The following is a 21,911-nucleotide window of genomic DNA, read 5'->3' on the forward strand; positions in this document are numbered from 1 at the left end:
GATCTATTTCATATCATTATCTAATGTAGGAACCACAAACGACTTGTTAATGGAGTAAATTTCCAAAAAGAAAGAGTTTTTAAACTAACTTCCTAAAGGGTGGCAATTTTTGAGTCTCTTCCCAAAGAGTGAAAAACACATTCAAGAAATGCGTTCTTCCAAATAAAAATGTAACTTTCAAATACGTTATTTTAATTTTCGTAAATTTGTTTAAATATAAAAAATTGGTTAAATAGCGTATTAAATACAAAACCTGCTAATTTTCCATAAAGAGCTGGTATCTTATGGGCAATTTCTTTTTTTTTTTTTTTTTTTAACTTTCACATATTTAATTTATGTTAAATACAAAACATACTACTATTCTTTTGGACGCTATTTAACCAATTTTCTCCATAAAGAGCTGGTATGTTTCCCATAAAGAGTTGCTACAAAACATACTACAAAACCTGCCAATTTCCCTTAAAGAACTGGTATCTTATGGGCAATTTCTTTTTTTTTTTTTTTTTAACTTTCACATATTTAATTTATGTTAAATACAAAACATACTAGTTTCCTTTGGGCACTATTTAATCAATTTTTTCCATAAATAACTGGTATGTTTACCATAAAGCTGGTACAAAATATATTACAAAACCTGCTAGTTTCCCATAAAGAGCTGGTATCTTATGGGCTATTTAACCAATTTTTCATATTTAAACAAATTTCTAAAACATAAAATAACGTATTTGAAAGTTGCGTTTTTATTTGGAAAAACACATTCCTTGGATGCATTTTTCACCATTTGGAAAGAGACTAAAAAATCGTCACCTTTTGGGTGATTGTTTAAAAACTCCTTTTTTTGGGAATTTACTCCTTGTTAATGCAACCACTATATTTATTTTCTGGTATTAATTTTTTTATTATTTATGATTTTCTTATATTTTATCAAAAAGTTAATAACTATTGTAGTTACAATTATGAAGATGTTAATTTGTCGTATGTGTAATAACTATTGTTTTAGAAGAATTGTTATATCAGGGGTAAATTTGGAATTTAATTGCATTTAATTCCGAAAAACTCATCAAACCAAGCATCAGGAATTGGAATAATGCTAATTCCAATGTGTAAACCAAGCTAGATATTGAAATGAAAAGTTTTAATTCCAAAACCAGAGTCTATGATTCCATTTCCATTTCCGATTTCAATCTGTGAAACAAGCAACCCCTTAGTTATTAGACTCAAATTTAAATGAAAACACACTAAAACACACATTAACAACCATACACAAATATGTAAAATGAGCACTTATCACTAGTCAAACTCAAAGTGTCATCAAGTTCTAGTTTAATACTTAGACTGCTTTGACTTTAACATTTTGGTTAGATTGGACTTGGACATAAATTACTTATTTTGTCTAGATTTACTACTAAGGTGACATAATAGGTTGTTGGACTAGAACTCTGGTTGATGGTACTGGGTGGTGGCTATTGACATTAAACTCTAGATTGAGCCAAATAGGCCCAAGATATAAATGTATTTTTAGACGGATTGAATAGGCTTTGAATCTCTAGTTCTGGTTCAAGTTTTTTGTGAATCTAAACCTAAACCTTTAGTCATGTTTATGGTTCCATTCCAATTTCTCAAATCCAGTTCTAGTTTCGGTTCAATAAACCGTCGAGCCAATTCCAGTTCCAATTTGAACAATGGCCACCGCTAATGCTACGTAGTGATAGCTTTTGTTCGTGTATATATAAACTTGACTTCTATTAAGTGAGATTCTAAGTTTTCTCATGTAACTTGTTTACATAGAGAAAAAATTGTAGGAATCTATGACTATTGAGAAGGATATTTTTCTTTTACAAGTTATTTTATTCCTCTATGAGCTTGTCAATGAATTTTATTAGAGGTTTCCTCTAAGCTTTTCAATTTCAAATTTCAAGTAATTAAGTTCATATTATCTATTTTTAATTTTTTTGTAGTCCATGTATCTAGTGTTATAGTGTTCCCTTTTTCCTCTCATCTCTTCTGAAATCCAATCCTTCTTTTAAAAAAATTGTCACATAGTTCATTTACTATCGCATGAAATTAGTTACATGCAGTAATTGCACATAGTAATGCCTCATATTCTCACTTTGCTTTGGATCTTTGGTTATCATATCTTAACTAGTTTCTCACTTTGCTTTGGATCTTTGGTTATCATATCTTAACTAGTTTCTATGCATGGGAACTTTTTTATGTTCTAAAATTAAAAAATTAAATAAATAATCAAGAAAGACTCGGAATGTCAATGGTTCAGGATGAATCAGACTTGATAAACTAGGATTTCTTAGTTTTTCGTGCAAGAGCTTGTTGAATGTCAATGTTTTTCAGGAACCTTTGTACTTTCATGATGATAAATAACAAAACAAGTTTTGGTTAAAAAAATAATCAAGAAAGAATAATCGATATAAATGTATATAAAGTAGCAATAGATTGAAATTTACACAAATAAAGAAGTATAGAATGATAAAAAACTAACAGTTTGTCCATTTTGTGGTAAGGGTAATAATAATCAATGTAACCGTATATAAAGTAGGGAATTAATAAATTGAAATATACTATAAAAAAGGAAGTATAAAATAATAGGAAAAAAATGAAAGCTTTTCCAAATTTCATTAATGATAATAAATTATCAATCTAATAATAGGAATAGAGAATGTGATTGTTGAGAATTAAAATAGGAAAACTATTGACCAAAAAATTAAGGCATAACTTATAAAAATGTATGTAAAATAGGTAATTAATAGGTTTGTGATGACCCCACCTCCCCCGGGGCGTACCCAAGGGTTTGATGGACCGCCGCCCAACTCTTGCCAAAATTCACTCACGCACTACGAAATTTACAAAACAATAACCTCAATAATAATAGCAATAACAATAACAACCTTAGATATACACAATCGTAGACATCAAATACCCATACAATCTCTAATTACAGCCAAGCAGTCAACCTTACAAAATAAAACCAAACAAGCTCGCTAGAGAGCTAAGGAGTGTTCACACGAGCAACTAATAAAACATAGACAAATGCCATGCCTTCTCCAACTCCCATTCTCACGTTCTCAACCCTGTACGGAAAACAAATTAATGGGATGTGTTTTCGTCCAGTGAGGTTCCAGGAAAACATGCAAGTAAACTAGCATACGTGATACGATTCATAGAATATCAAGAAGCAGGTCATATCCAGATAGATCATGACATAATATTCTATAAAGCAGGTAGTCAGATAGATCAGGTAATAATGTACAACAAATAACACATCATATCCAAGGATATAGTCTGCTCTTAGGAGCAGGTTCCACAACAGCTTGTCCAGGGTCCGTTGACACTACGTCAACCATGGAATTATAATGTTTATAGATCACCACTAAATGCCAATCTCCATCCACCGATCATTCTCCTATCGGGCCCGAATGCCAATCAAGTATCCAGGATTCGTCAATCTCCTCGACCAAACTCTTGCCGGATCGATTCAACCAACTAGCCATGGGTTGGGCTTATAGCCCCAAGTATCCAAGTATTCATAATTTGGGGTTAAAATTCCAAGTATTCAAGTATTCACAAGTGGAGTCGTTGGCTGTCATCCAATGCTCACGTAAGTAATGATTGGAGCCATTAGCTATCACCTAACGCTCCGTATCAATCATATCACAAGTTCAAGCCATGAGTTCAAGTCAAGAGTAAACAGGTTAGGAAATTCTTCCTTTACCTAAGGCTGTACAGCTTACCTGACCGCTCTAAGGCTGGTCACAAGTAAGAGTTCCAACGAAGAGCCCAGTTAAGTTGTTACCAACTTACATTCACGCATACGCATGAGTAACTCAAGGCTGTCTAGCTTCCCCGATGTCTTGGATAAGGGTACTAGCAAAAAGCCTACTTCAGCCGCTATAAGGAGACATACAGCCGGCCTACAATCACGCACATGTATATGCAAGTCCGCATGCAGGATCATGTGATTCATTTTACAAAGTTCAAGTGCGATAAAGTACATACTCGCTTGTGAAATAACAATTTGGAATCCCTAGCAATTTCTAGCAACAAGTCACATTTGATCAAGTAACATGGAATATGCAGTTAGAACACTCACCACTTGACCTCACCAATTGGTCACCCTGGTTCTTCTTCTAAAACATTCTCAAGTCCTATGATCATGTAATCCACCAAGAGTCTAGCCACTTAAAACCAAGATGATTTAAAAATATAGGATTCAAAACTTCACTTAGCAACCACAAAAACTACAGGTTTAACCCTAATATTAGAAGACCAAAACGGCCACGGTTTCTTGTTTAAATCAAATTCTTATCAAAATCAAATCAAGTGAAATGTTTCATATATGTTAAGGTTAACACATCACTAAGTTTTTTAAATCAAAATATAAGGATTTAACCAAAGAAAATTAGGTTTAAAACCCAGAAAAGTTTTTCCAAAGTTTCCAAGTCCCACTCAATCCATTTGATAAAATTTCCAACTTTGGTGACATTCTTTGAAAAGATATAACTTGAGTTCTGTAGATCGAAAAATCACAAAACTTATACTTTTGGGAAATAGATTCGAAGTACTAATAAGATTTGGAAGACATCTTCATGAAATTCAGCTCATAGATTAGTCAAATTTCAGTTTAAAAATCACTGCCATCACAAGTGAAGAAACAGAACAATCATGATTTTGAAGAAATTTTGTAGATTTACTGGTCTTTATAGAAATTGAATCAAACCATAAATTTTATATCTTTGGAAGCTCTATGAGTCTACTTTCAAACGCAACAAACAGAACTCAATTCTAACTTTCCTATACGAAGTTATAACCAATTTCCCAAAGTTGCGCAGAGCTTCCTGCAGAAATTTCTAGATTTCTAATAACATGAGAAAATGAAACTTTTTTTAAACAAAATCTCACTCCCTTGGCTCAAATTCAACATACATGCGAAGATTAAGGTTTACAAAGTATCTCAAGCAAAAACCTTGCCAAAATCACAATAAATTTTTGGAAATCAAAGCTGGAAAATGGCCCTTTTCTAGTTGGAAAACTCTAATAGAAATTACAGCAAGTTTTCCCCAAAATTTCCAACAAAACTTCCAATTTTCAACTTTATTTTCTTGGTGAAACTGCTATCAATCAAGATATCATGTCATGACATATACGAACCATCTTGTTAGGAAGCAAACCTATCAAAATTTCACATATTAAAAACTCTAAACTAAACTAACCAGATTATGCACCAAAGCTGGAAATTGCAACATAACCTTGACAAACCATGAAATCTTCCATAAAAGTCATGCCTTTTACCTTATAGAGTATCATCCATCAAGTAGATGCAAAGACAAGTGGAGAAAGATAAGGTTACTATCAAGTTTACCTCTTGAATCCCACAAAACAAAGCTAGAAATTCACAACATGATCTGAAAATAATGAAATCCACCATACAGGTCATTCCTTTAGTTTCTATAACATCATATATCAAATAAACTCAAAGATAAGAGAACATTTCTAACAAAGTTTACGTCTTTACCTCCAAAACCTTAGATGGACAACCAAGCAAGAAGTACTCAAGGGTTTCTTCCTCCAAAACTTCTCCAATAGCTTTCTCCCAAGCTTGATTCAAGTTTTGATGGAGTTTCAAGATTTGATAGAGTAGATTTAGGTTTCTCTCTTATTTTCTCACTAAATAGGCAAGGAATCAAGGCTAGGAATGGATTTGTTTGCTCCCTCTTTTCTCCCCAGAATTTGTCCGGCCTAGGCACAAGAAAAAGAAATGTTTGTTTTGTGAAATAGAAGCTTAGTTATAAGAGAATTGGTCTTGGTCTTAGTCGACCCTAGTTAGATGATTGACAAGTGGAAAGAAACCAATTGATATCTATCTAATTGCCTCCAAATATCTCTCTTTCTCCTAATTATCTATTAACACCTCTATTCCAACAATTTCACTTGCACAAAACTCCGTCTAATCCTCCAAATTTATCGTACACACCTTACTAGTCGATCACACTAGTATAATACACTATGAAATTTAACATGCACCAAATTAAACATGCACCAAGTTAAGTAAGGTAATAGTATTAAAAATACACCTCAATCATCAAGGTAACCACAAATTCAAGGCAAGGAAGGAAAAACAAGATAAAAGATAAGAACCTAATTTGTAGGACTTCACACTCTCTCCTCCTTAAAAAAGTTTCGTTCTCGAAATTCTAACCTTAACCTGCAAAAACTCAATTCTACAGGGTTTTCCTTGATTTTCAAGTGACTTCCCCTTACTCGTGGTGCTAGCACAAACTTGTTTAGAGGGAAAATCTTATTGATGTAATAGCTAAGTTAACATACTAAGGAAGGTCAATGAAGGTGTCAAAAGGTGCAAGATACTATAAATTTAGAACTCGATACCGTAGCTATGAAACCTAACGACTCCTACTAGATCTTGAAATCATACTCTATACATTGACAAAGAATTCACAATATACAGCTCCTCTCGTGTCTACAATTAAATTACTAGCCTAATCAAAATTCCTTCCTTACTAATCACAAATGAAGAATCCTTGTTTAAATCTGAGACTAAAGTGCAGCAATTGACTCATGGATAGGGAGTTGACGCCAACTAAACCCAGACATTTAATATTACTAATGCAATCATCAAGATTCAAGTTCAAGATTTATAGCTAGAATCCAACTTACTACGTACAACTTTTGCCACACATAGTCCAACAGATACAACTCTTCTAGGTAAACATCATGAAGGGCTAACTTCGACTAGGACAGCAAATTTCCCCACAGTTTAAGTCTTTTTTTTTAGCAGTCTCGCACTTGATGTCCAAAGTTGCTGCATCTACAAGGCAACAATTTTCAACTCACACATTCTAGCATAAAGTTTGTTACAATGTTCACTCTTAACAGCTGCAAAGTTCTTCTTGTTCTTTCTTTATGTCTTTCCGTTTTCTTTCTTCCTTCGTCTTTCATAGCAAGTTCATCTTCACTATGCTTTTTGCGTTTTCTTTCAGTATCACTCTTGGTTCTATCATCTTTCCAATATTCACCCACTTCCTTCTAGACCTATACCTTATTCTGGAGAATCTTTATTTTCTCATATATATCTTCCCAATGCGTCATCTCTTGGATTCGCTTAATCTCAAATGATAGTTTGCCAAACAAATTAAACTATCCAATGAGTAACTAATCACACAACCATATACCTCGTAAGTTCATTCGATTCCAAGCCATCCATGATCAACTAATCTTTATCTCTCAAATTAGCTAAACGAGAAATCTAACATAAGTAGGTATCTCGAGATACTATGACACATATTCTTGTCATAACTTTCGATGACTGCACTAACTTTGGATACCACAATGCCAGTTGAAGTACTCCAGGAAGAAGGTGCCTGCAAGGTTGATAATGATCCAAAATTAGAATCTACCAATGCCAAAAGTTTTAATGATAGTGATTATCACCTTAACAAAGACGAAGATGACGTGATTTTTCAGAAATCTGTTGCTAGGGCTAAAAAGGAGCTAGAAACTGATCAAAAAAATGGGAGAAACTCTATCTGGTGGAAGGACTTGAGGTAGTAGAAATGATGCCACAAAACCAGCAACAACATCAGCATGCAAGTAAGAAAGTGCCAAAATGAAAGATGGGATCGATGATGACTTGAATCTATATGATGGAGATTCCATTCTAGTGCATGAAGAATCAGCCTCAATCAACACTGAGGAGCTACATAGCAACTATGAGTCCTCGAATGAAGATAATTTAAAGGAGAGAAAGCCAAAATATATTAGGTTTAGCCTTGAAATTGACATGGAAGATCCAAAATTTTTTTTGTTGGCTTGTTGTTCAATGATAAACAGATCTTCAAGAGAGCTATTGATTACTATGGTGTGAAATGGGGAAAAGTACTTCAATGGAAAAAGAATGATATTAGCAGAGTGAGGGCCAATTGCAAGGGATCAAATCGTGATTGGTTAATTTAAGCTTCCAAAGAGGCTGATAGTGATGCCTTTGTCATACGAACCATAGGACCATCTTGTCATTTTGGTAGGATATTTTATCATAAACAGGTCAATTCAGGTTTCTTAAGTAGACATTACTTGGAATTCATTAGACTGAACAAGAGGGTGATTATTGCACAATTCAAGCAAAAAGTTCACATGGAACTCAATGTCAACATCAGTAAGGATTAGGCAAGCAAGACTTTCACGAATGGTGAAGCTGTGCCCAAACACATACCATAAATTTCGTCCCTAAATTTGATGGAAGCTGTGCCCATTCTTCAGGTAAATTAACACATGTAGATGATCCAAAGGGCCGACTGAAAAAGAATCTTTCAAGTCCAAGGTAGAGAAAAACTTATGAATATCCTCTATCACAGGACAACCCTTCAAAAATTTCCCTACTAGTAAGAGCTGAAATGGTGAAGCATTTGTGACATATCAATAGGAGAAACGACAACTGCAAGCTCTCCCCTCCTAGTTGTCTTGTCAACATGTAATTCCATTTGCAGTTGATCTTTTGAGGAAAACAATGAAGAGAAGGATTTGTTTTGAAATGATGGATGAGTCGTGGAAGATGGTTGCTCACCAGCCTGGGGTTGAAGAGCAGCCGAAGCAGCCATGAGAGCACAAGAGAAAACCCTAACAAGGAAAACTAGAGAGAGAGAGAGAGAGAGAGAGATCAATCACTGAAAACACAAGGGCAGCTGGAATGGTATTCATTGGCAAGTGCTGAAATTATTTTGTACTCAAGTTGTTACTTGGAAAAAGTTCACCTACTACATATTTGGTTGTTGGTTATGATTGTTAAAAATTAGAGCAAAGCACTATTGAATTTTTTTGTGAGCAGCTTATTGCATTGAAATGACATATTTGATATCTAGTTGTGGTTAATTTTGCTGCTGTATCACTATCCAGTTTGGTTTCAAGGATGGGATTGTTAAAATTTAAAGCGAAACTCTACTAAAATTTTTTTTAAACATAGGAAATGTTATTCTTGATTTTGATGATCACAAAGCACTTTGAAATGTTTATCTAATTCTCTTCAAATATAAGGGTTTTACTTTTAAGAGAATCCGGTACAAAGGTGTCAAGGAAAGAAAATCAACCAAAAGAAGAAGTAAAAACAGGGCACTCATGTCGGACGTCCTAAAGGAAGCTGTCGGACGTCCGAAAGAATGAAGAACATCAAGAAGGAAACTCTGTCGGACGCTCGTAAGGAAGCATCAGACGTCCGGGAGGATCGGACGCACGCTTCGGACGCACATCGATCGCATCGGACGTCCGAGAAATTCTGCAAAGTTTTGATGACTCTCTGACGACATTCGGACGCAGATGCTGTCGGACGATAATATCCCATCGGACGTTCGAACGACAACTTGGCTGATTTTCGGACAATGGGATCGGACGGTGATTCATCTGTCGGACGTCCGACGGCCCCAACGGCTAGCTGACTCTTCATCTGCCTACTATCCGTTGGAAGCATTATTGAAGCCCATTTTTGGTCCCCTTTAAATACAAACGTTTCTGAACCAGTGAGAGACTTTTGCACACTTTGTTTACAAGATCTCAAGAGATATTTTAGTTAGAAAATAGTCTCCCAAGCTAGATTTGTTCTCCAAGTGGTGTGAATTTCTTGTAAGCACTTCTCTTGTGTTTGAAATTTTCAATAGTGTAGTTTTGTTGAGGGTTATCTGAGTGATAGTAAGACTTCCTAGCTTGACTAAGTGAGACTTGGGGTAAGGAGGAAGTGATCCCTCCATTGTACATTGAGTTGATTATTGTTCATCAAAGAGAAGGTGCTCATCCTTGTGATTGGTCTTCAAGTTTGAGGAAAGCTTGGTAGACAATCGGTTTGATACTCTATCTTATTCTTTTTGTTCAATAAAATTCTCATTGCTTATATACTCTCTTATTTCTGATCAACATTGTTCTCTTCTTTAAATTTACTTGGTTGATCACTACTAGAAAAGAAGGTACATTTTTATTAAAGAAAAAGTGCATAAACTCAATCAAGTAATTTTAATCAACCTAATTCACCCCCCTCTTAGGTTGTCTTTGGGCCTTACAATTGGTATCAGAGTTTGGTCTCCTTGAGGCTAAGCTCAATCGGCTTGGAGTAAAGATGACAACCAATCATGCCATGTTTGTTGAGGGGCAATCTGTCACTAGGCCTCCCATGTTTACTGGTTCCAATTATGTTAGTTGGAAAGAAAGAATGATTATCTTTTTACAATCCATTGATATTGAGCTATGATTTATTGTGAATGAAGGACCGCATGATACTAACATTCTTGATACAGATACAGGTTTGTTTCGGCCAAAAACAAGAGTTGAGTTGAATGCTCAAGATAAAACCAATCTCACATTGAATGCCAAAGTCATGAATGTTCTTTATAGTTCCTTAGACTCAAATGAATCCATTAGAGTAAAAGGATGTAAATCTGCCAAAGAAATGTGGGATAAGCTAAGAGAAATTCATGAGGGTAGTGACAACGTGAGAGAACAGAAAAAGTCTATCTTGGTCACAAAGTATGAATCATTTAAAATAGAACCCCTTGAGAATATTGACAAAATGTATTACAGGTTCAATGACTTGATGAAAGATCTCGAGGTGTTGGGCAAAGAATACACCTTGAGAGAGAAAAACAGGAAAATTCTCAATGCATTGGGCAAAGAATGGGAAAGTAAAGTGACTGCAATAGAGGAGGCTAAGGATTTGAATTCTGTGCCTATTGAATCTCTCATTAACTCACTAACCTCCTATGAGTTGAAGTTGAAAACTAAAATGCAGGAGGAAGAGAACGCGAGAGCAAAGAGAAATATAGCTCTAAAGGCAGCCCAAGGTGATGATGATCCAGCTCTGTTGGATGATGAAGACTCGGATGGTGATGACAACGATCTTGCTCTCATCACAAAAAGCTTCAAAAGAATCTTGAATAAAAGGAAGTTTAGAAGGGGAGGACCTAGCAATCAATTCCAGAATCAGTCTTCAAACGCAAGGAACAAGGGAAAACAAGAATTCAACAAGAAACAATTGGATAAATGCTACGAGTGTGGACAGCCTGGACACTACGCAAACGAATGCTCTCTAAAGAAAAAGAAAGATGGAAAAGCTGATCGAAAACCAAGGTTCAACAACTTCCAGATTACATGGAATGAATGCAACTCCGAAGGCGAAGTTGAAGAAGAAGAAGAATCAGCTCAAATGGCCTTCATGGCTATTGGAGATAATGAGGTAACTTCCATACACTCTCAATCTGATAGTGATGATGAAGATGATGATGATCTTGAATCCTTTGTTGAAAAATTGTATAATGCCTTGAAGGAATCTTATGATAAAAACAAGCAGCTAAAACAAAAAATTGCTTTTCTCATTCAAGAAAATGCAAGACTTTTTCACCAAAATAAACAACTACAGATTGACAATGAGTGTCTTGTAAGAGCCGGATGTGATGTTCAAAATGAACTTGATAGAAAGACAAGTGTTTGTGAAAAGCGAAAGGAAAGACATGGTGATTTGAAGAAAAGGATGGACTATTTGGATGAGACCTTAAAAGCTAGAAAACAAGATTATCTCAAAAAGAACATGTCAACCACCTCTCTTATTGCTCATAAAAGAACATTAGTATTCAACAAAAATGCACATAGTTTCACAACATATAAAAGGAGTGGATTGCGATTTATCAAATCATTACATACTAAAGACTCTTCCATTGTGTGTAGTTTTTGTTGTCAAAGAGGGCATTTGAAAGGAGATTGTTATGTGAAAAGAAATCTGAACAAAGGAGGGAAATGCATGTGGGTAGTTAGACACAATGCTAACTATTGAGAACCCAAAAATATCAATGATGCTTTAAAGGATGAAAACTGGATTTTGGCAATGCAAGAAGAACTTAATCAATTTGAGAGAAATAAGGTTTGGACACTTGTTGATAGACCTCAAAATCAACCTATCATTGGAACGAAGTGGATATTTTAGAAATAAGTTGGATGATAAAGGTGTAGTTGTAAGAAATAAAGTCAGATTAGTTGCTAAAGGATATGCACAAGAAGAAGGAATTGATTTTGATGAAACATTTGCTCCCGTAGCTAGATTAGAATCGATTAGAATGCTTCTTGCTTTTGCTTGCTTCAAAGGTTTCAAATTGTTTCAAATGGATGTTAAAAGTACCTTCTTAAATGGTTTTATTGATCAAGAAGTATATGTGGATCAACCCCCCGGTTTTGAAAATACAAAATTTTCAAGTCATGTGTGTAAGTCCCAACGACAACCAAGAGGGGGGGGGGGTGAATTGGGTTGATTAAAATCTTAACCAATTTTAAGCACTTTTTCTTTAATAAGAATTTACCTTCTTTTCTAGTAATGATCAACCAAATTGATTAGAAGACAATAGCAATATTGATCAGAAAAATAAGTATAGATAAGCAATGAGAATTTTATTAAACAAAAAGTAAAATAGGAAATCAAACCAATTGTCTACCAAGCTTTCCTCAAACTTGAAGACCAATCACAAGGTTGAGCAACTTCTCTTTGATGAAAGATGATCAACTAGATGTACAATGGAGGGAGCACTTCCTCCTTGCCCTAAGCCTCACTTAGTCAAGCTGAGAAGTTTTACAAACACTCAGATAACCCTCAACAAAGCTACACTAATGAAACTTTCAACCACAAGAGAAAAGCTCACAAGAAGTTCACACCACTTTAAGAACAAATCTAACTTTGGAGACTATTTTCTAACTAAAATATCTCTTGAGATCTTGTAGACCAAGTGTGCAAAAGTCCCTATCTGACTCAGAGTCGTTTGTATTTGAAGGGAACCAAAAATGGGCTTCATTAACACTTCCAACGGATAGAAGGCATATGAAGAGTCAGCTAGCCGTTGGGCTGTCGGACGTCCGATGGCGTATTCATCGTCCGAACCCATCGTCCGAAAAACAGTCAAGTTGTTGTTCGGACGTCCGATGGAATTTTATCGTCCGAGCTTCAGTGTCTGAACGTCGTCCAGAGAGTTATCAAATCTTCGAGGAATTTTTAGGACGTCCGATGATATTGATGTTCGTCCGAAGCATGCGTCCGATCCTTCAGGGCGTCCGATGCTTCCTTGCGAGCGTCCGACAGAGTCTTGGCAGAGAGTCATCAAAACTTTGTGGAATTTTTAGGACGTCCGACACGATCGATGTGCGTCCGACAGAAACTCCTTCCTGATGTTCTTCATCCCTTCGGACGTCCGACAGTTTCCTTTCGGACGTCCGACAGTTTCCTTTCGGACGTCCGACAGTTTCCTTTCGGACGTCCGACATGAGTGTCCTGTTTTTGCTTCTTCTTTTGGTTGATTTGCATTTCATGACATTTTAGTACCTGATTCTTTGATAGGCAAACACACTTATATTTGAAGAAGGTTAGATAGACATTTCAAAGAACTTTTGTGATCATCAAAACCAAGAATAACATTCTCCCCATTTTTGATGATGACAAAACAAAAGTTTGAAATGATATCTGATGATTGCAATAAAAACTCCCCCTTTCTCAATAGACAAGAACTTCCCCTTACTTAATGAATCATAAAAAGATTTGAAAAGCTCCCCCTCACTTGGCTGCCCAACCGAATTAAACAATTATCCAAAATGTGACAATTTAAGCAGCCAACATCTAATATTCTACCAATTCAATCCATCAGGCACATCAGGCAATCAATCCAATATCATCAATCATCAATAAATCCAAATCCAGTCCTCTCCCCCTTTTTGTCATCACAAAAGGGCAATCAATCACATCCATCTCATCCACACACTTCATCAATGCAAATAAAAATTTGCACAATCATCATTCAACCAAATCCACACAATCATCATTCAACCAAAATATTTAAACATCGATCATAACCAAAAGAAACATTGTTGAACAGTACTAAACAGAATATTTAAACAGTACCAGAAGAAACATAAACAGAATCATAACCAAATGTCGAATTCATCTACATAGCCATTGTTGAACACGACAAACATATGAAATAGACCAACAAAATGCAAATGTCCTAAATAGTGAACTATGTGGATCCAGGAGTTCTTCGAGAGAGCTGATATTGTTGAACAGTACTAAACAGAATATTTAAACAGTACCAGAAGAAACATAAACAGAATCATAACCAAATGTCGAATTCATCTACATAGCCATTGTTGAACACGACAAACATATGAAATAGACCAACAAAATGCAAATGTCCTAAATAGTGAACTATGTGGATCCAGGAGTTCTTCGAGAGAGCTGATATTGGGAGAGGTCCTCCTTTTCAGTTTCTTCATCAGCTTCAGCATCCTCTTCAACTGGTGCCTTGCCTTTATCTGCTGTGGAAGGGCCATGAGGAGTCACAGGAGTTGATGAACCAGGGTCTGGAATTGATGAGCTGGGATCAGTGGGGTGTGGCTCTTTGTCATGGGACACTTTCTCAACCACAGGTGGGGGAAAAAGAAGGTTCTTTTTGTCTATGAAGGCTGTTTGTTGCTCAGAGGACATGGTGAGCATTATACCATGTTCTAGAAGAAGAACATGTTGTTTGAGTTCACGAAGGAGCTCAATCACTTCATCATTGGAGGAGGAAGATGCCTTAGTTGCAGACTTCCTGGGATGAATGGGAGTGAGTGAAACAGATGAAGGATCATGTGCAGTCTTAGACCTCTGTTCACTAGATGATGCCCCCTTATAAGCCCACAGATTATCTTTAAAAACAAGATTTTTCCTTTCAAAATATCCTTTGGTAAAGGCATAAGAAGATGTTTCTTTGGGACAAACACCTAGAATTGGGACTTTGTAAAACTCAAAAATCTTTTGAAGAAACTATCCATAAGATAATTTTCTACGAGAATCAGTGGCATAGCGAAGTAAAAACTTGCACATGACAAAATCAAAATCAATACGAATTTTTTCTCGAAAACAGTAAAAGAGATACAACTCCATTTTGTTTGCATCAGTTCTATGACCATCAGTGGGTACAAGCAGGTTTGAAATGATTGAAAAGGCAATTAGATTCACAGGAGTAAGATCATTCAGTTTAGCATCAGCAGGGGAGGAAAAACTTCTTTTAAAATAAGTCAACATTTTAGCCCCATCAAAATGATTATCAGCAGTAGGGTGCTCCTCATAGGAAAAGAAGTTTGCAATTTTATCCTTGTATCCAGGTTCAATAGTAGTTTTTAAAATGGAATTCACAATTTCAGAATCAAAGATTAAGTCTACCCCATTAACCCTGGACATGATCTCAGTTTGGTCAGTGCCTTTCCTAAGATTGGCAAAAAATTGATGCAGCATTTCAGGATAATAGACTTTGGGCATAGAAACGAGATGTGACCATTTCTGGAAAGCAAATAGACTCAGAATAGATTCTAAACCTATGTGGCGAAATTCAGAAGAGTTTACAGTTCGTTGAGGGATGACACCTTTCTGGGATATCCAGGAGTGTTTGTCTTTTGCAGCATCATCAAAAAATGTAGGGAGTGGGGCTGATTTTGGAGGCGGTTGAGAAGATGTCCCCTGTCCAGATTCAGGCTGAGAGGAGGGTTGTGGTGTAGGCCGTGACATTTGACCCTTGATAGCTCCCCTTTTGAAGCGTTTGGATGTCCGTTTGACAGTAGGAAAACCCTCATCCTCATCCCTGAGTGGATGCTTGCGTCCGGCAGTAACTTTTCCTCCCCTTAGATTCACCATTGTGCAAAATGTGTGGAATGAAGGATGCAAATGATGTACACAGCAGTAGGGAAGTGAATCGCACAGAAATTTTGGGACACAAAGTCCTTGAACAAGATTTGACAGAGCGGTTATGAGAAAGTAGGGTTTTGAGGGAAATTTGGGAATTTGCGAAATGTTTTGCGATTCGATGAAATAATCAGGAGAAATGAATCGCAATCAATCAGGAAAAGTTTTGTTTGAGTCAATTTGGGAATGAAGGCTTCAGAATGGTATGAATTTGAGAGTGAGAAATGAGAGGGTTTTCGTCCGAGAGGAAATAGAAGAGAAGAGTTTGAAGCAAATGAGGGACAAAGTTAATTTAAAAAGTGAGCCGTTGCACTGTCGGACGGCCGAACGAAGTCGTGTGTCCGACAGCTTCGTCCGAACAGATGTTTTCTGGAAAAAATATCTGAAGAACATTATCGGACGTCCGTTCATCTTCTTTCGGACGTCCGAAGACTTTGAGAAATTTTAGGATGATTTTTCGATTATTCCTAATTTTGATCTTAGATGAATGAACTGATCTAATGGTAGAGCTTTGGTAAAAATATCAGCAAATTGATCTTTAGAACAAACATAATTTACACATATTTCACCTTTTTGAACAAGATCACGAATAAAGTGATGTTTTATATCTATGTGCTTTGTCCTAGAATGATGAATAGGATTTTTGGTCAAATTTATAGCACTAGTATTATCACAGAATACAGGCATGCAGTCATACAACAATCCAAAATCATTCAAAGTGTGCTTCATCCATAAAAGTTGAGCACAACATGCACTAGCGGCAATATATTCCGCTTCGGTTGTAGACAAAGAGATTGCACATTGTTTCTTGCTAAACCAAGAGACTAAACAATTTCCAAGAAAATGACAAGTTCCACTAGTACTCTTTCTATCCACACGACAACCTCCAAAATCAGCATCCGAATAACCATATAGTGCAAACTCATTAGATCTAGCATACCAAAGACCATAGTCTAATGTACCTTTCAAATACCTAAAAATCCTTTTTACAGCATTCAAATGTGATTCTTTTGGACAAGATTGAAATCTAGCACACAAGCAAACAGCAAACATAATATCAGGTCTACTTGCGGTTAAATAGAGTAGGCTTCCGATCATACCTCTATAATGCTTTTCATCCACATGATTACCTTCTTCATCTTTGTCAAGCTTTGTAGAAGTGCACATTGGAGTTCCAACTTGCTTTGAGTCCTCCATGCCAAACCTTTTCAGCAATTCCTTGGTATATTTTGCTTGATTTATGAAAATTCCCTCAAGAGCTTGATGTATTTGAAGTCCAAGGAAGAAATTTAATTCTCCCATCATACTAATTTCAAATTCACTTTGCATAGTGGTGGAAAACTCCTTACATAGATACTCATTAGTAGCACCAAAAATAATATCATCAACATATATTTGCACAATAAGAAAGTCATTCAACACTTGCTTAGTAAAAAGTGTGGTGTCCACAACACCCCTTTTGAAACCATTTTCGATCAAAAAACCACTTAGTCTTTCATACCAAGCTCTTGGAGCCTGTTTTAGACCATATAAAGCTTTAGATAGTTTAAACACATGACTTGGAAATTTTGTATTTTCAAAATCGGGGGGTTGATCCACATATACTTCTTGATCAATAAAACCATTTAAAAAATCACTTTTAACATCCATTTGAAACAATTTGAAGCCTTTAAAGCATGCAAAGGCAAGAAGCATTCTAATAGATTCTAATCTTGCTACGGGAGCAAATGTTTCATCAAAATCAATTCCTTCTTCTTGTGCATATCCTTTAGCAACTAATCTGGCTTTATTTCTTACAACAACACCTTTATCATCTAACTTATTTCTAAAAATCCACTTTGTGCCAATGATAGGTTGATTTTGAGGTCTATTAACAAGTGTCCAAACTTCATTTCTCTCAAATTGATTAAGTTCCTCTTGCATTGCCAAAATCCAGTTTTCATCCTTTAAAGTATCATTGATATTTTTGGGTTCAAAAAGAGAAACTAAAGCAAAATTGTCAATCAATTTTCTGGATGAGGAACGAGTGTTTACCTTCTCGGATGGATCACCAATTATAAGCTCTTTTGGATGATTTTGGCTGAATTTCCAAGCCTTGGGAAGATCTTTGAGTGGATCATCATTTTTGTCTTCATCTTCCTCTTCTTGATCATTATGAACTTCATTTTCCATTTCAGTTGCTGCTGGTTTAGAGCTTCCTTCATTTCCAATTGATAGCTTTTCCATTCCTTCTCGAACACCTACATCATCATTCTCACACGAACTTTTGGAATTATCATCATTGGTTTCATCAAATGTTATATGTATAGCTTCTTCAATCACAAGAGTCCTTCTATTAAAAACTCTTTATCCTCTTTTATTCTCACAATACCCCAAAAATATTCCTTCATCAGATTTTTTATCAAACTTACCAAGATGATCCTTTAGATTCAAAATAAAGCATTTACAACCAAATACTTTGAAATAACCAACCGTAGGTTTCTTATCAAAAATCAGCTCATAAGGAGTTTTCTTTAAAATAGGTCTCAAAAGTATTCTATTCATCACATAACATGCAGTGTTTACCGCTTCAGCCCAAAGGTATTTAGGCAAACTACATTCACTTAACATAGTTCTAGCAGCCTCTTGTAGTGTCCTGTTTTTCCTTTCTACAACACCATTTTGTTGTGGAGTTCTTGCAATTGAAAACTCATGTGTAATACCATTATGATCACAGAAATCTGGAAAACCACAATACTTGAATTCCGTTCCATTATCACTTCTAATCCTAACAATTTTTAAGCCAAGCAGATTTTGCACTTTAGCAAACAATGAAGTAAAATTCTTGAAGGCATCATCTTTATGAGCAAGAAATATCACCCAAGTGTATCTAGAATAATCATCAACAATTACAAAACAATATCTTTTACCTCCCAAGCTAGTAATTTGAGTGGGACCAAATAAATCAAGATGCAAGAGTTCCAAAGGTTTAGAAGTAGATTCACACATCTTAGATTTAAAGGAATTTTTTGTTTGCTTCCCAAATTGACATGCATCACATATTTTGTCCTTATCAAAACTGATTTTTGGCAAGCCTCTAACCAACTCCTTTTTCGAAATTTCCTTTAGTAAATCCATGTTAAAATGACAAAGTCTTCTATGCCACAACCAAGGATCTTCATTTAAAGCTTTAAGACATTTCAAGCTAGATGAATCAATTTTATCAAGAACCACAATATATATGTCGTTGAACCTCTTACCTTTGAACACAATATTATATTTGGAATCAAGCACAATGCATTCATATTTTTTAAACAACACATTCAAGTCTTTATCACACAATTGACTAACACTAAGCAAGTTATAACTTAAGTTATCAACTAAGAGCACATTATGGACAAAAGTTTCACCATCCTTACCAACATCACCTATTCCAATTGTCTTAGCTTTCACATCATCACCGAATGTCACCTTTCCACTTGATTTTGATTTTAGCTTTATGAACAAGGAGGGATCACCGGTCATATGCCTTGAGCAGCCGCTATCAATAAACCATTTGGACTTGTTTGAGCCTTTTTCCTGAAAATAGAAAGTATTTGGTACCCTTTTTAATTTTTGGGTCCGCAATAGTTAGCATTGTATCTAACTAACCACATGCATTTCATCCCTTTGTTCAGATTTCTTTTCACATAGCAATCACCTTTCAAATGCCCTCTTTGACAACAAAAACCACACATAATGGAAGAGTCCTTAACATGTACTGGTTTGACATATCTCAATCCACCTCTTCTATATGTTGTGAAACCATGTGCATTTTTGTTGTGTGCAGATGTTCTTTGAAAAGTAGTAGGATGTGTAGATGACATGTTCCTATTGATGATCTCCTGCTTTCTTGTTTTCAAAGTCTCATCCAAGTTGTCCATTCTTCTCTTCAACTCACCATGTCTTTCCTTCAGTATTTTACAAATATTTGTCTTTCTATCAAGCTCATTCTGAACATCAAATCCGGCTCTTACAAGACATTCATTGTCAGTTTTTAGTTGTTTATTTTGTTGAAGAAGACATGCATTTTCATGAATGAGAAAAGCAATTTTCTGTTTTAGCTGCTTGTTCTTATCATAAGATTCCTTCAAGGCATCATGCAGTTTTTCAACAAAGGATTCAAGATCATCATCTTCTTCATCATCACTTTCAGATTGAGAGTGTATGGAAGTTACCTCATAATCTCCAATAGCCATGAAGGCCATTTGAGCTGATTCTTCCTCTTCTTCAACTTCCCCTTCAGAGTTGCATTCATTCCAAGTAATCTGGAAGTTGTTGAATCTTGGCTTTCGATCAGCTTTTCCATCTTTCATTTTCTTCATGGGGCATTCGTTTGCATAGTGTCCAAGCTGTCCACATTCGAAGCATTTGTCCAACTGTTTCTTGTTGAAATCTTGTTTTCCTTTGTACTTTGCGATAGATGGCTGATTCTGGAATTGATTGCTAGGTCCTCCCCTTCTAAACTTTCTTTTATTCAAGATTCTCTTGAAGCCTCTGGTGATGAGAGCAAGATCATTATCATCACCATCCGAGTCTTCATCATCCAAGTGAGCTGTATCATCTTCACCTTGAGTAATCTTTAGAGCAATGTTTCTCTTTGCTCTAGCATCCTCTTCCTCCTGCACTTTAGATTTCAGTTTCAACTCATAAGAGGTTAGTGAGTTAATGATAGATTCAATAGGCACAGAACTTAAATCCTTAGCCTCCTCTATTGCAGTCACTTTATTTTCCCATTCTTTGCCCAATGCATTGAGAATTTTTCTGTTCTTCTCTCCCAAGGTGTACTCTTTGCCCAACACCTCGAGATCTTTGATCAAGTCAGTGAACCTGCAATACATTTTGTCAATATCCTCAAGAGGTTCAATCTTGAATGATTCATACTTTGTGACCAAGATGGCCTTTTTCTGTTCTCTCACATTGTCACCACCCTCATGGATTTTTCTTAACTTATCCCACATTTCTTTGGCTGATTTACAGCCTTTCACTCTAATTGATTCATTTGAATCTAAGGCACTATAAAGAACATTCATGGTCTTGGCATTCAATGTGAGGTTAGTCCTATCTTGAGCATTCATTTCAGCTCTCATTTTTGGCCGAAGCAGCCCTGTATCTGCATCAAGAAGGTTAGCTTCATGCGGTCCTTCACTCACAATAAACCATAGCTCAATATCAATAGATTGCAAAAAGATAATCATCCTTTCTTTCCAGCTAACATAATTGGAGCCACTGAACATGGGAGGCCTAGTAACAGATTGCCCCTCAACAAACATAGCATGACTGGTTGTCATCTTTACTCCAAGCCGTTAGAGCTTAATCTCAAGGAGACCAAGCTCTGATACCAATTGTAAGTCCCAACGACAACCAAGAGGGGGGGGTGAATTGGGTTGATTAAAATCTTAACCAATTTTAAGCACTTTTTCTTTAATAAGAATTTACCTTCTTTTCTAGTAATGATCAACCAAGTTGATTAGAAGACAATAGCAATATTGATCAGAAAAACAAGTATAGATAAGCAATGAGAATTTTATTAAACAAAAAGTAAAATAGGAAATCAAACCAATTGTCTACCAAGCTTTCCTCAAACTTGAAGACTAATCACAAGGTTGAGTAACTTCTCTTTGATGAAAGATGATCAACTAGATGTACAATGGAGGGAGCACTTCCTCCTTGCCCTAAGCCTCACTTAGTCAAGCTGAGAAGTTTTACAAACACTCAGATAACCCTCAACAAAGCTACACTAATGAAACTTTCAACCACAAGAGAAAAGCTCACAAGAAGTTCACACCACTTTAAGAACAAATCTAACTTTGGAGACTATTTTCTAGCTAAAATATCTCTTGAGATCTTGTAGACCAAGTGTGCAAAAGTCCCTATCTGACTCAGAGTCGTTTGTATTTGAAGGGAACAAAAAATGGGCTTCATTAACACTTCCAACGGATAGAAGGCATATGAAGAGTCAGCTAGCCGTTGGGGCTGTCGGACGTCCGATGGCGTATTCATCGTCCGAACCCATCGTCCGAAAAACAGTCAAGTTGTTGTTCGGACGTCCGATGGAATTTTATCGTCCGAGCTTCAGTGTTCGAACGTCGTCCAGAGAGTTATCAAATCTTCGAGGAATTTTTAGGATGTCCGATGA

Source organism: Coffea arabica, chromosome 7e (genome assembly GCF_036785885.1).
Source record: "Coffea arabica cultivar ET-39 chromosome 7e, Coffea Arabica ET-39 HiFi, whole genome shotgun sequence".
Classification (NCBI taxonomy): Eukaryota; Viridiplantae; Streptophyta; class Magnoliopsida; order Gentianales; family Rubiaceae; genus Coffea; species Coffea arabica.